The following is a 12818-nucleotide window of genomic DNA, read 5'->3' on the forward strand; positions in this document are numbered from 1 at the left end:
ACTTTGTTTGGTTCCCGTCCCCTCAGGACTTATTTTTTCCATTTTTTTTAAAGATTATTTTTAATGCTTTAGGAAATTTTAGACAGATAAATACGTTTATTTTGAACACAATAATCACTTTCAAGTACTCTAGGGGCTTCAGAATCTCACATTTGAAAACACTCTTAAAATTAACTCCTCACAAATGAATAGAATCTATTCAAATTTGACAAGTATGACTATTCTGAGTGGAATATACCCGGAATATAACAGAATCTTGTCACAATGGAAAGGCCGATCTATTCAAATATTTGAATGAAAATGAATCGGATAGCATGGAAAAGAAAAAGTGTTCACGCCCGGGAATCGAACCCGGGAGCTCGTTATGAGACCTGTGCCTTAACCACTCGGCCACGGGAGCTTCAGAGGGAGATCTTTTCAATTTGAATAGTTACGTGTTAAAGGAGGATTTCGTGATCCTAGCATCCTCTTGTTATGACATTTTTCAGTAGATATCTACGAAAAAGCTTATTTCAAAATTTCAGTTGATTCCGATTTTGCGTTTGCGAGTTATGCATGATTATGTGTATTACACTGCTCCATAGACAATGTGTTGTAATTTCGTTCTGGTGCACCAGAACGAAATTCAAATTTAACGATATTTTTGCTAAACGAATTAATCTGCAAGAAATATTTGGTACATAAACATTATGTAGCCAGAGGTCTCCAGTGGTGTAAAAATCTCAAATTTTTTTGGGAAAAGTGGGGGATGAGGCTGTGGATCACGAAATGCCCCTTTAAAATAAAACGGCCATTATAAGATTGTCGGTTCAAAGTGATCAAAATAAACTGTATCAAAACGAATAGATACAGGTTCAAAAATAAGTGAGTAGGGGCTGGGTTTTCTATTCCAAAAAATGAAAGTACGAAATTAGAGTGCAACTATAAAACGTATGCTTATTTTATATTGAAGAAAAACAAAACAAGAAACTCTTCCCCCATCAAATGCCCAACTAACTCATGAAAATCCTCTGTACCGAGAACCCCGGACGAGAAACAAAAAATTAATTTTATATGGCCTGTAAAGTCTGGATACCCCGGACATACGTCATCAACACAGAACCAAAAATAGCAATCCATCACGACCTCTCACTGCAAGCTCATTAATATACAATGTATTCATGTGTAAGCCTATGTGTTGCATCCTCGGTGTTTCATCGTGTGGAATCATTATCCATAATGTATCATGTATTTAACAGATGTCTATGATCCTTAATTATTGTGCGTCTAATATTCAATTTATTTACATAGTTCTTGGCATCTATTAATATTTCTTCCAGTATATTCATCACTGGTATAAAATACAACCAACAATAGAATAAAAATTAATTGCACAACTACAACATTGATTTAATAAAAAAAACAATTTTGTGAAAACTACACAGGTTCGAGTGAATATATAGTGAGCAGGAGTTATACCGTGTATGATGTATGTAATGTTAGGCCAATATCTGTTTTGAACGCGCGGGCTGTACGTACATGATCAGTATATTAATGTACTAAACTATGTGTAATATTTTAAACAAATCTGTATTTAGATGTAACCATTCATATGCTAACTATTTTTCAGCACCGCTGTCATTCAAAGACCCCATATCTTTTTATAATCACATACTCTGTCACCCAAAGACCCTTTCCTTTCGGTCTGTCACCCAAAGCCCCTTACATATCCATTTGAACAGCAATAAGTCATCTATCACTGATTTTGTTACTTCTTTTGAAATAACAAAGCCATTTGAGTCATTTAGAACTAGAAATTCCATTTTCGAGGCTATCACCTAAAGACCCCATTTCAAAACAGGTCCGTTTGTCACCCAAAGACACCACATTTTGTACATTTTGCTCTCCGAATGCCAAAAATTATGTTCTCACCCAATGACCCCATAATTTTTATATTTTGCTCTCACCGAATGCCCCTTATAAGTGCCAGCCCCACACCTGTATCATTTCATTTTGAAGTGCCCCCCGGTAGAAATCACACCCTGAATTGGTTTGTATCTTATTTAAAGATGGGTGACCTAATCGACAGTCTCATCCCAACAACCTCTGTTTTTCCTATCAAAATGGAGATCTGGCATCAGAAAAAAGCTCTTATTATTCTCCTAATCACACAATGAAATTTTATGCCTAAATTATATTCCGTTTAGATATTATTATTTATGAAACGCCACCCATGTAGCCTTTGACGAACCTAGTAAGCCAACTACCTAATTTGTTGGCAATTTAAGACCTCGTTTCAATTTGACCGTACGTGAATACTGATCACTGATGTGAATAATGACAAGTGTTATTGGTTATTACATGTTTTGATCCCCTCCAAATGCATGGAACAAAAATGATAATCCAACATGTCCAATGAGAGCTGAACAGATTTTCGTCAATGGTTACCGAATACAAGGCAATAGGATTTTTACTGCAACTTTCAAATCTTACGTTAATTCAAATCAGTATGCTGCGGCATCATAATGGGAACATTTGCAACAAATAATGCGCAAAAATAAATTCTGCTTCGACTGTAATTTGGCATAGGGCCTACGATCAACCGTTTTGGAATAATGGTCATTCATTTTGGGGCGGTAATTACTTCATAGGTGTTTATATAACCAGAACGTAACAAATTTATCTGCAAGACATGCAAGGTTTATTGTTGTATTTTCACATGCACCTTTAGTCCAACCTTTTGGAAAACCCCTTGCCATCTACTGAAGATAGCAGACAAATAAAAAAACATTAATCAGTTTCCTCCAATTTTTTTAATTAAACCCGATAAATGGTCTTTTAGTATGAGGGTGGGTCACTGGGGTGTGCGTGTGGGGTATAGAGGCCCTGCATGCTTTTATCGATTGCCTCCAAACAAATGAACCGGTGTTCTTCACCGTAATGGCGCGTAATATTCTTCATGGCGCAATGGAAGATGATCGAGAAAATATATTTTGGCATTTTCATACCTTTTATTAAACCAGTTGGAAAATCCCTTGCTGTCTATTGAAGATAGCACACAAATTAATCAGCAAAACTCGGTTTCCTCCAATTTCTTAGATCAAAACCGATAAACTGGTCTTTTGGGGTGAGTAGGAATGTGTGTGCGTGGGGGAGGAGACCAAAGTTAATATTGGTATTTTCATACCTTTTATATAAGGTCTCTTCAAAAACTTGCTATCTACTCAAGATCACAAAGAGAAAAGACATCAACTTTTTGCTAACTGCATGCACGCTCTTGCATCGACATCTCTTAATCATACGCTAAGCATGTTTTATACAAAAATATACCAACATGCCGTACAGCTGTATTTTGTTTTAGGCTTTAATCCAAAGCCAATCATTTTAGAAGAAATCGAACTATCTTTCCCAGATAGCGAGTCTCCCCGGAGATGTTCGGTTCTCAATATGTATCTTTTCAGACAACATACTCTGACTTTTCACATCTTTAAGATGTGTTATTTGACAACACAAAAGGGTGTTAAACGATATCATATATTCATTCATCATTCACTCACTCGGTCGACTTCTGTCAGGCTCCTACGATAGCTTTCCAGATATGTCTGTCCTGCATGCAGCTCCGGATTTTGTTTGGTTCCTGCCCAGTGTCCTCACACATAAGATCTACATAGGTCTTGCTCTGTCGCCCCACACTTCTTTTGCCGTGACTGGGTTTGAACAACGCAAGGTCTGACACCACCTGCCCTGTACTTCTTAAACAGTAACCAACAAAGTGCAGTCTTCTTTTCCTGATTTTCTCAGTTACCTTTGGGAAATCTCCATACAGTTCTTTATTTGTGGTATGTGTCCTCAAGAGCTGATCTAAGTAGCCTGGTGTAACAGCCGTCCAACAATTTGCGAATCTTGGTTGTCATTGGCCATGTTTCTGAACCATAGAGCAGGATGGTTTCTACTGTTGCTTGGAACAGTTTGACTTTAGTCTGCCTTGGAAGATGGGATTTCCAGATTTTAGTGAGCTTATTACATGCCCTCATGCCAGAGCTTTCCTTGTTTTGATGTCCTGCTTTTGATTCAAGCTCCAAGATATTTGAAGTCTTTTACAACTTCCAAACTGGTTCCATCTGCAGTTCTTACATCCACTTCAGTCTGTTGATTGAATACCACCCATTTAGTCTTTTTAGTATTCATGTGCAGACCTACTCGTAGAGCAGCTTTCTCTATCCTTTCCAGTAGCTCCTGAGCTTGACTGGCAGTGTCAGATATTAACGCTATATCGTCAGCAAAGTCCAAGTCAGTGACACATTGCGGTTCAACCCTTCTACTGCGTCTGCGATTTGCTGTAAAGCATAGATTCTCCTCTCTACCATCTATAGCAGATCTCATGAAATAGTCTAGCATGACATGTTTGTCATGTGCCTCCTTCAGAAGATGTCTCGCTTTCTCGACTCTCACGTCATAGCAAAGCGCATTTTGATTTGTCTTCTTTTGGATACGTGGTAACAACTTTGCAGCACTTTCATTGTTAGCTTGTATGATATAGCTATATCTCGTTATTATCATCATTATATTCTGTAAATCATTATATTCTGTAAATCAAAGGGCAGAAACTTCTCCATGTTGTTGCCTTTTATGGTTCATGAAGCGAAAAGGATGTGGCTCATTTGATATAACCTTGACTCGGTTTTATGTAACTTGCAACAGAAATACAAAGAGCAACATACTCTATGGGTGAGTGGAGACTTCAATCTTCCAGATGTAAACTGGGAAGATCATCAAGTTATGTCTGGTGCTACGAGAGCCCGCCAATCAGAATACATGCTCGATCTATGTCATAAATATAACCTGGACCAGACTCAGTTAGAACCGTGTTACGAAAACCACTGCTAATGTACTGGATCTATTCTATACATCCAACTCATCGCTGACCAATGCCATTACTCTCATTCCAGGGTTCGGCGACCTTGATACAGTCTTGGTTGACTCATCGCTGAAACCGGAAGTTCACAAGAAACCACTTCGCAAGATTTTTCTATACAGCAAGGGTCATATGAATGGATTGAAATCAGACCTTGGGGAATATGTTGTTAGCTACTTAGAGGTTTGCCAAAATCGCACTGTTGAGAGTGGTTGAGTTTCAAATCCAAACTTTTTGAACTGATGGACAGGTTTATCCCTAGTAAGATGAGTACCACAAGATACAACGTTCCTTGGTTTAACCGAGAGCTCCATAGAATGAGAAGAAAACAACGAAGACTATACAATAAAGCCAAGAAAAGCGGTAATCACAGAATATGGGAAAAGTTCAGAGAACACAGAAAGTTATACAACAAGACTCTTCGTGAAGAAAGCTTTCTTCAAGTATGTAAAAAACCTCATGAAAGACAGGAGTGGTATAAGTCCTCTGAAATCAGGCAACAGCACCGTCTCTGATCCTCAAGGGAAGGCAAATGTTTTGTCTGACTATTTTAAATCCGTTTTCACGCATGAAACATCAGGTGATATCTCAGAAATGTCTTCAAGAAAACAGCCAACAATTCCATCTTTGGCTTTTTCAGGTGATGGTATTGAAAAACTTTTACAAAAACTGAACCCAAATAAGGCCTCCGGTCCAGACAAAATAAAAATATAAAAAGAATGTGCTGAACAAATTGCTCCTCTCCTTCAAGCGCTTTTCACTCAAAGTTTGCAAACAGGGAATCTACCAACAGACTGGCAGACAACATTTATTACACCCTTGTTTAAGAAAGGTGATAGATCTCTACCATCAAACCACCGTCCAGTTTCACTAACATCAGTGTGCTGTAAGACCATGGAACATGTTATCTTCAAACACATCATGGATCACTGTGCATGTGACACTCATAATATCATAACCGATGTCCAACACGGATTCAGGCGCAATCGTTCCTGTGAATCGCAATTGTTGGAAACTATCGACGACCTAGCTTTTAATGTTGACAGAGGCTATCAAACTGACATTGTGGTATTAGATTTTCGAATAGCTTTCAACATGTTTCCCCATCAAAGACTCTTGTCAAAGTTAGACCATCTAGGAATCAAAGGACCAATACATAGTTGGATCAAGACCTTCCTTACTTGCCGTAAGCAGAAAGTGGTGATCAACGGAGCAGAATCCGTAGCAGAAGACGTAATATCAGGTGTCCCACAATGTACCGTCATGGGACCGCTTCTTTTTCTACTTTTTATTAATGACCTGCCTCAATCCATCAAGTCGCAAATTAGGCTATTCGCCGACGATTGTTTGCTCTATCATACCAAACGGTCGCAAACTGATCATAAGATCCTCCAGGAAGACTTACACCATCTTGAACTCTGGCAACAGAAATGGCTCATGCAATTCAACCCCAGCAAATGCACTGTCATCAGAATGACTAGCACCAGACGTACACCAAAAGTCTTTGATTACTCCTTATGTAGACAGAAACTGACTCCGGTTGATTCCAACCCATACCTTGGCGTTGAAGTCTCCCGCACCCTGTCATGGAATACACATATCGACAAAACAGTGAAGAAAGCAAATTCCGTCATGGGTTTAGTAAAAAGGAACCTTTATGCAGCACCCAAAGAAACAAAGATTCTTGCCTACCAATCAATTGTGCGGCCAACTTTGGAATACGCAGGTTCCATATGGGATCCTTACAGAGCTAAAAACATCTCCAAAATCGAGAAAGTGCAACGTTCCGCGGCCAGATTTGTATGTGGTGACTACAGTCGTCATATCAGCGTCACATCAATGCTTAGCGAACTTGAATGGCCAACCCTTAAAGAAAGAAGGAAAGCCTCAAGACTAACGAACCTAGATACAAAATCAGAAACCAGGAACTTTTTGTCAACGCAGCAAATAAAAGACTGATACCATCAAGGAGTACCCGCATTCATCAAGCATGTTACAAACATTTGGATGCCAAGACAGAAACATTCAAGAACTCATATTTCCCAAAAACTTTAGTCGACTGGAACGCCCTGCCCCCCAATGTCATCGGAGCTACTTCAACAACACAGTTCAAAACAAAATTGAAAACGCATCTGCAGCATAACTAACTGCCCCTCCATTGGCGTGATACTCTACGGAGGAGGTGCCAATTACAAAGCAGAAGCAGAAGCTGCAAGTCAGATGAGGAAACCAAATGCCATTTCCTGCTGAGCTGTGAAGAATTAGAACATCCCAGAAATTCTACGCTGAAAGGCTTGACAAATTGACCAAGAATGTAAAGTGATAAGTGAGAGAAATTCTGTTCAACAGGAAATTATACTTATACTTGACTCTTCACATCCAGTAGAAGTAGCTATGCTTGACACTAGAATCAATTGGTGAAGCCATTCAAGGAGCTGGTGCCACGCACTTCATATGTATCGGAGTGCTTTACCTGTGAACATTTCTGTATGGCTTGTCAGGCTGGAAACCATTTCTGCATTTATGAACTCTCTTCAGGTTTTACTATGTTTCCTGTATTACGAACATGATATACCTCGTACATGATATACCCCTTAATCTGTAACACTTTTTCTATCACACATTGTTAGGTTATGATTAAGGTGTGTCTCTTGAGATAAAATTGTTATGTGGCACTTTTATGTATTTTTAGGCACTTAACTGCTTAATTATTCTTGAAAGCAACAATAAAAGCAGTCAACTTTTATGGTCCAAATATTTTCCAATCAACTCGGGTTTCATCACCTATACATCCTCATCTCACCATCCATTGTCGTCATCATCACTACTAGCTTCAAAATTATTTGGCTTCTAAACTGACGCAGGCAGTAATCTTTAATCACACGTTTATTTTCAAAAATTCTCATCTACATAATTTCACAATCTTACGCATAAAAATATTGCTGTTTTAAAATGAGCTTTAAAGCAGTTATTAGGGTAAGATGCTATTAACAGAAAAATCTTTAAAAATCATCATAAATGTAAATTTCAATATAAAGCTATACATTTGGTATTTTCTTTCAAATTCACTGGAATATTAAACAAAAACAAAATTCACAACACATTTTTTAAGAAGCATATGGAAGCAATCAATGAAATTATGTATCTAAAGACTTAAAAGTCTTCCTTGAATATTCTTGGTAATAATAATGAAATTTACAGAATATGAACATTTGCAATGTATTCAAGCATATTATAACACTAAACTTGCACTTGTACTGCTAAGTCGAATTTGAACTACATCACTTATGCAGAAAAGTAAATTGCACACATGCTCTCTATTAACTTCAGTTTTCACAGCATGCAAAAGGGATGCCTAGCCATGTGAACAGCATTGACCAATCATGCTTTCTATTATTCTGCAACTTACTTAAAGTGACTTGATGTTCAACTTTTGGAACTGAATCGATAGTTTAAAATAATAATTTCTATCTTTAAAAATCAACTGCTCAGTACCAGAAGTGGGCAAGTACAATAGCTGCCATGTGTAGCTGCCATTTCTCTACCTAAGGAAAGATCACAAAATAGTATACATTAACTTGATTTTTTCATATGAAAAATAGTTTAAGAATGTTGTGCGTTCGAATTTATAATTATACAAACTGGAAAATGTAATTCTGGAATTTATATTTCGTTTCAAGGAGCACCAACCATCTATATCAGTGAACATATTTTGTTGTGCATCAACATATAAATCAAAATCATGTCTTATTTGGCATTGCCTCATTTCAAATATATAGTTTTAGTTTTGGTTTTGGTTTGGTCACGTGGTTTCCTATTGTCCTGCCTAACCACTTGAATCACAAGATATCGATCTCTTTGTTTCTACCTTTTGTTTAAAACTAAACATTTGTGACAGGTAGTTTCGGTTTTGGTTTCAGTTTCTTATAAGTGGTGTGACGAATAAAATTACAGGATTTTCGAGTTACCTGATCTAAGTATACAAAAGAAATGTTTAAATTTCGCAGTGCAATATTCACGAGCAGAGAAGTCGAACAAAACAGTCTACATTTGAAAGCATTGATTTAGTTTGAAAGCATTGGCTTGAGACTACGAAATAGCCTAAGCTGATTTCACTGTGAAAATATGTAGACCATCGAAATATTTGCATTCGACATTACAAAAGGGCCACTACTGTAATTGTATAGGTGCTATAAACAAAATCGATTCATGTCCTTAATCCCATGTACCAGAATCGATGGAAGGCCATTATATGACCTCTAATAACCCAATGACTTTTACTAGAAGCAATTTTTAAAAAAAAAGTAGAAGATAGAGGGGAGAAGATTGTGTGTGTGTGTGTGTGTGTGTGGGGGGGTTGAAGGAAAGGGGATATGGGCCGGGAGAGAGAGAAACATATGAGAGAGAGCATTGGAAGTGAAAGAGAAGGGGAGGAGAGCTCGAGATGAAGATATCGAATGTAGGGGAGGAGGAGGGGAAAGGGGTAATTTAGGAAAGAGGTGGTTATATAGGGAGGGAGCCCCTCTTAAAGAGGTATGGGTTGTGCTTCCGGGGATAATAAACTAATTCATAATCAAATCATCTCCATGCATCGTTTATGTTTCATACAAACAAACAAACAAATACCCCCACCGCACCCCATCCTTCAGTATACAGCGCATGTATATGATTTCTAGGCCTAGAACTCGTGAGTGTAATATGCCACCTACCTTCGACAGAGAGCATCAACTGTCGTCCATGGGATAGATTTCGATATCAATCATGATAATAATTATGTTAGCACAATAGGCTATTGTATACTTCTGGTTATATACCCTATACTGTGTCCTCCCAGCATAATAGTGTTATGATTGCAGATCAGATCAGCTCTACTTTTTAATCCCCTGATTTTTGGTTTCTGAACAAAAGAGAAACCAAAACTATATATTTGAAATGAGGGATTGTTCAAGTGCTGCTTTTCTTTATGTACATAGGCAAATTTAATACAATCTGTATATATATTATATATGATTCAATATAATTGATATGACACTGCTATTACTTTAACATTTGTCTACCTGTATTAGCTTGTAATAAAATGGAATATAATATTAAGAAATTTGTACAGCGCAAAATGCAAGAGCCTCTAAACCCTAAGCGCTGAATATTATATACAATATATTACGAATACAAACATATTTCAAATATAGAACAACTATATAATCAAATTAATATATGGCCCCATTTGATCAATCAGTCTTAAAATGAAATGACAAAAACAACAGAATAAACAAAAAACAAAAGAAATACAAAATGTTTTCAACTAAGAATCCAACCAAGGATATCAGTATTGCAATTACAATCTCAAACCACTAAACCAGATGGCCGAGTTGTGGTGGGCACCATTTCTAATCATACAAATGCTTTAAGCGATAACTATTATCACCACATGGCTACAGTTTTCTGGGCCCCGCTACGTAAACACTCCTGTGCTTTATTATTGCCAATTGGATCACCCAAAAAAGTTAGACCAGGAGAGCTTGGATTACCACATTTGCATGATGCAAATGGTTACTTTGCCATGCACCCAGCAAACTGGCTTTGTGGCAATGGCAATAACAAATGCTGTAACTGCTATGCAAACTTCGTAAACCTTTTGTTTTAAAGCCATATTATATGATTTTTTCAAATGAATTTGGTTAATTTTTTTTATAATTTTTACCCATGTCCCAACACCCAACACTTAAATGGAATCAGCCAAACGTGTTGTGTTTGTAGGGCAACAGAGCACTTTTGACATAATGTCTTACAAAGACATTAAGTCCCACTTGGAAGTTCATGTTAAATGGCCAAAATAGCCAGTGGGTTTCTTTTATTTTTCCTTGTATAGTATGACTTTAAGACACAAACTACCATTTTATTTATACTCTGATCAGCTCTTAATAGGTGGGACTCATATCATTGTGGATTGATACAGAATGGCGTACACACAGCTAGGCGCAGAACCTACGCGAATTGCGTTTTGCGGGAACGACGCATGCTTTTGTGAATTAACACGCGCGTAAGTTGGAACTTTATTGACTCGTGCACTAACAAAAACCAAATAATTCCCGCCTATTAAGAGCTGATCATAGTATAAGCCTTTGCCAAGGTGATGGAAGTATATAATGTTGGTCCCCATAATTATACAAAAATATGTCCGATTTCCTACTTGTGTTATGCCCAGCGTTAAGCTCCTATTGTCTAACCTATTCGTAATTACCATGATTGATGCTTATATTTTACATAATGCAAGCAAACAAAAAAAAAAACAGAACAAAAAAGTATTGTAATAATTACATTCATCATATCAATCTTATAATTTTCAAAATATTTACTATTTGAATTCTATTATTGAGCATATTTGTGGTGTGATGAAGCAAATTCAGTCTGTGAAGTCAAATGGGATTGTAAACAGCATTTTTGCACAGCTACATTTTGCAGAAAACCCAATTGAATTTGGACAACCAGTTCAATACTATTGTTTTGGAAACTCTTTGACTGCTCATATCCTATTGTCAATAGGAAAGAAAAGAAAATATACGTCCTTTGTTTGGCTATATCTCAAAATTAATATTTCCAACATCTGCATGATTTTGTTTGATCACATCACATTTGTGACATGATTTCCGTAAATGAGGTGCATTGCAGCAAACACCATTTTGATAAAAGCACAAAATGTGAAACAAGGTCAAAATTGATTAAATGTTGGCAGCAAAATTTTTTTTTCCCATTCCCTACTTTTGAGAGGAATGCTGTTAGTATTTTGATATTGGTATCAATATGTTTATTAATTAATGCAGATTACAAAAATATGCATATCTCAGTTTTGATATTTCCCTCAATGTGCCCCATTTACTTATGCTGGGTCATATTTATTACAATATTTTCACATTTTATAAAATGCTTAATTGGTACAAAATTACATGTATAAATATGATTAGATTACACTTCACAGAAATACAACAATGTAGCTTCAAAAACCTTATCTAAAAACTTTACACAAGTTTATACATAGACATTATTGTCACATTTTTTAACAAACCCCATTTATAATATAGGTATCAAAAAATCATATTTTAATATTCATAGCCTCATGAATAAACATGACGTGTGATCCAGTTATATTTTATGACATGCTAACACACAATGTTAAAAATAACTATTACAATATTATCTGATATCTGCACTAAAATGATTTTCTCAAGTTTCATAGTAACTTATTATAATCTATTTCCTTTTTTCACTACACATTCTAACACTTACAATTTGGTATAGCGTTTATTTCAGTATAAAAATAGTGATGAATATCAATCACAAGAAATTGACTGCTCTGTGCCAGAAGTGGGTAAGTGCAATAGCTGCCCTGTGAACATTTGGTTATTTACCACAGTATATTGTACTCATCTACACATGGCAGCTACACATGGCAAATATTGTACTTGCCCACTTCTGGCACAGAGCATACAAAATACAATTACACACATTTACATCAACAGGGAGTCAAATGGTTCAAGTCATTCCATTATCAATTCATCTCATAAAATACAAAAGGTTGATCATATGGCTGATATTTTACAAATAAATGCAGCTTTTGCACCAATCTCACTACACATTTGGACATTTTTATATATTCATTTTATTTAACCTGGGACAAGCAATCAGTGCACAGCACTGTTCTCCATTGTTGCAAAGGGAGTAAACAAAAACAAAACAAACAAAAAACATAACAACCATTCTGAAAGCTTATTCTATTTTGACCAAATAATCCAAATTACTACAACTTGGCAAGATAATTCCAAATTTACAAAGCAGGTCAATGGTAGTTTAAGACTGAAAGACACATTAGCATGTCAAGAGTGGCATCTTATACAGGCTGTACCAAAAAGATTGTTGCTACCCATTT

This window comes from Amphiura filiformis, chromosome 4 (genome assembly GCF_039555335.1).
Source record: "Amphiura filiformis chromosome 4, Afil_fr2py, whole genome shotgun sequence".
Taxonomy (NCBI): Eukaryota; Metazoa; Echinodermata; class Ophiuroidea; order Amphilepidida; family Amphiuridae; genus Amphiura; species Amphiura filiformis.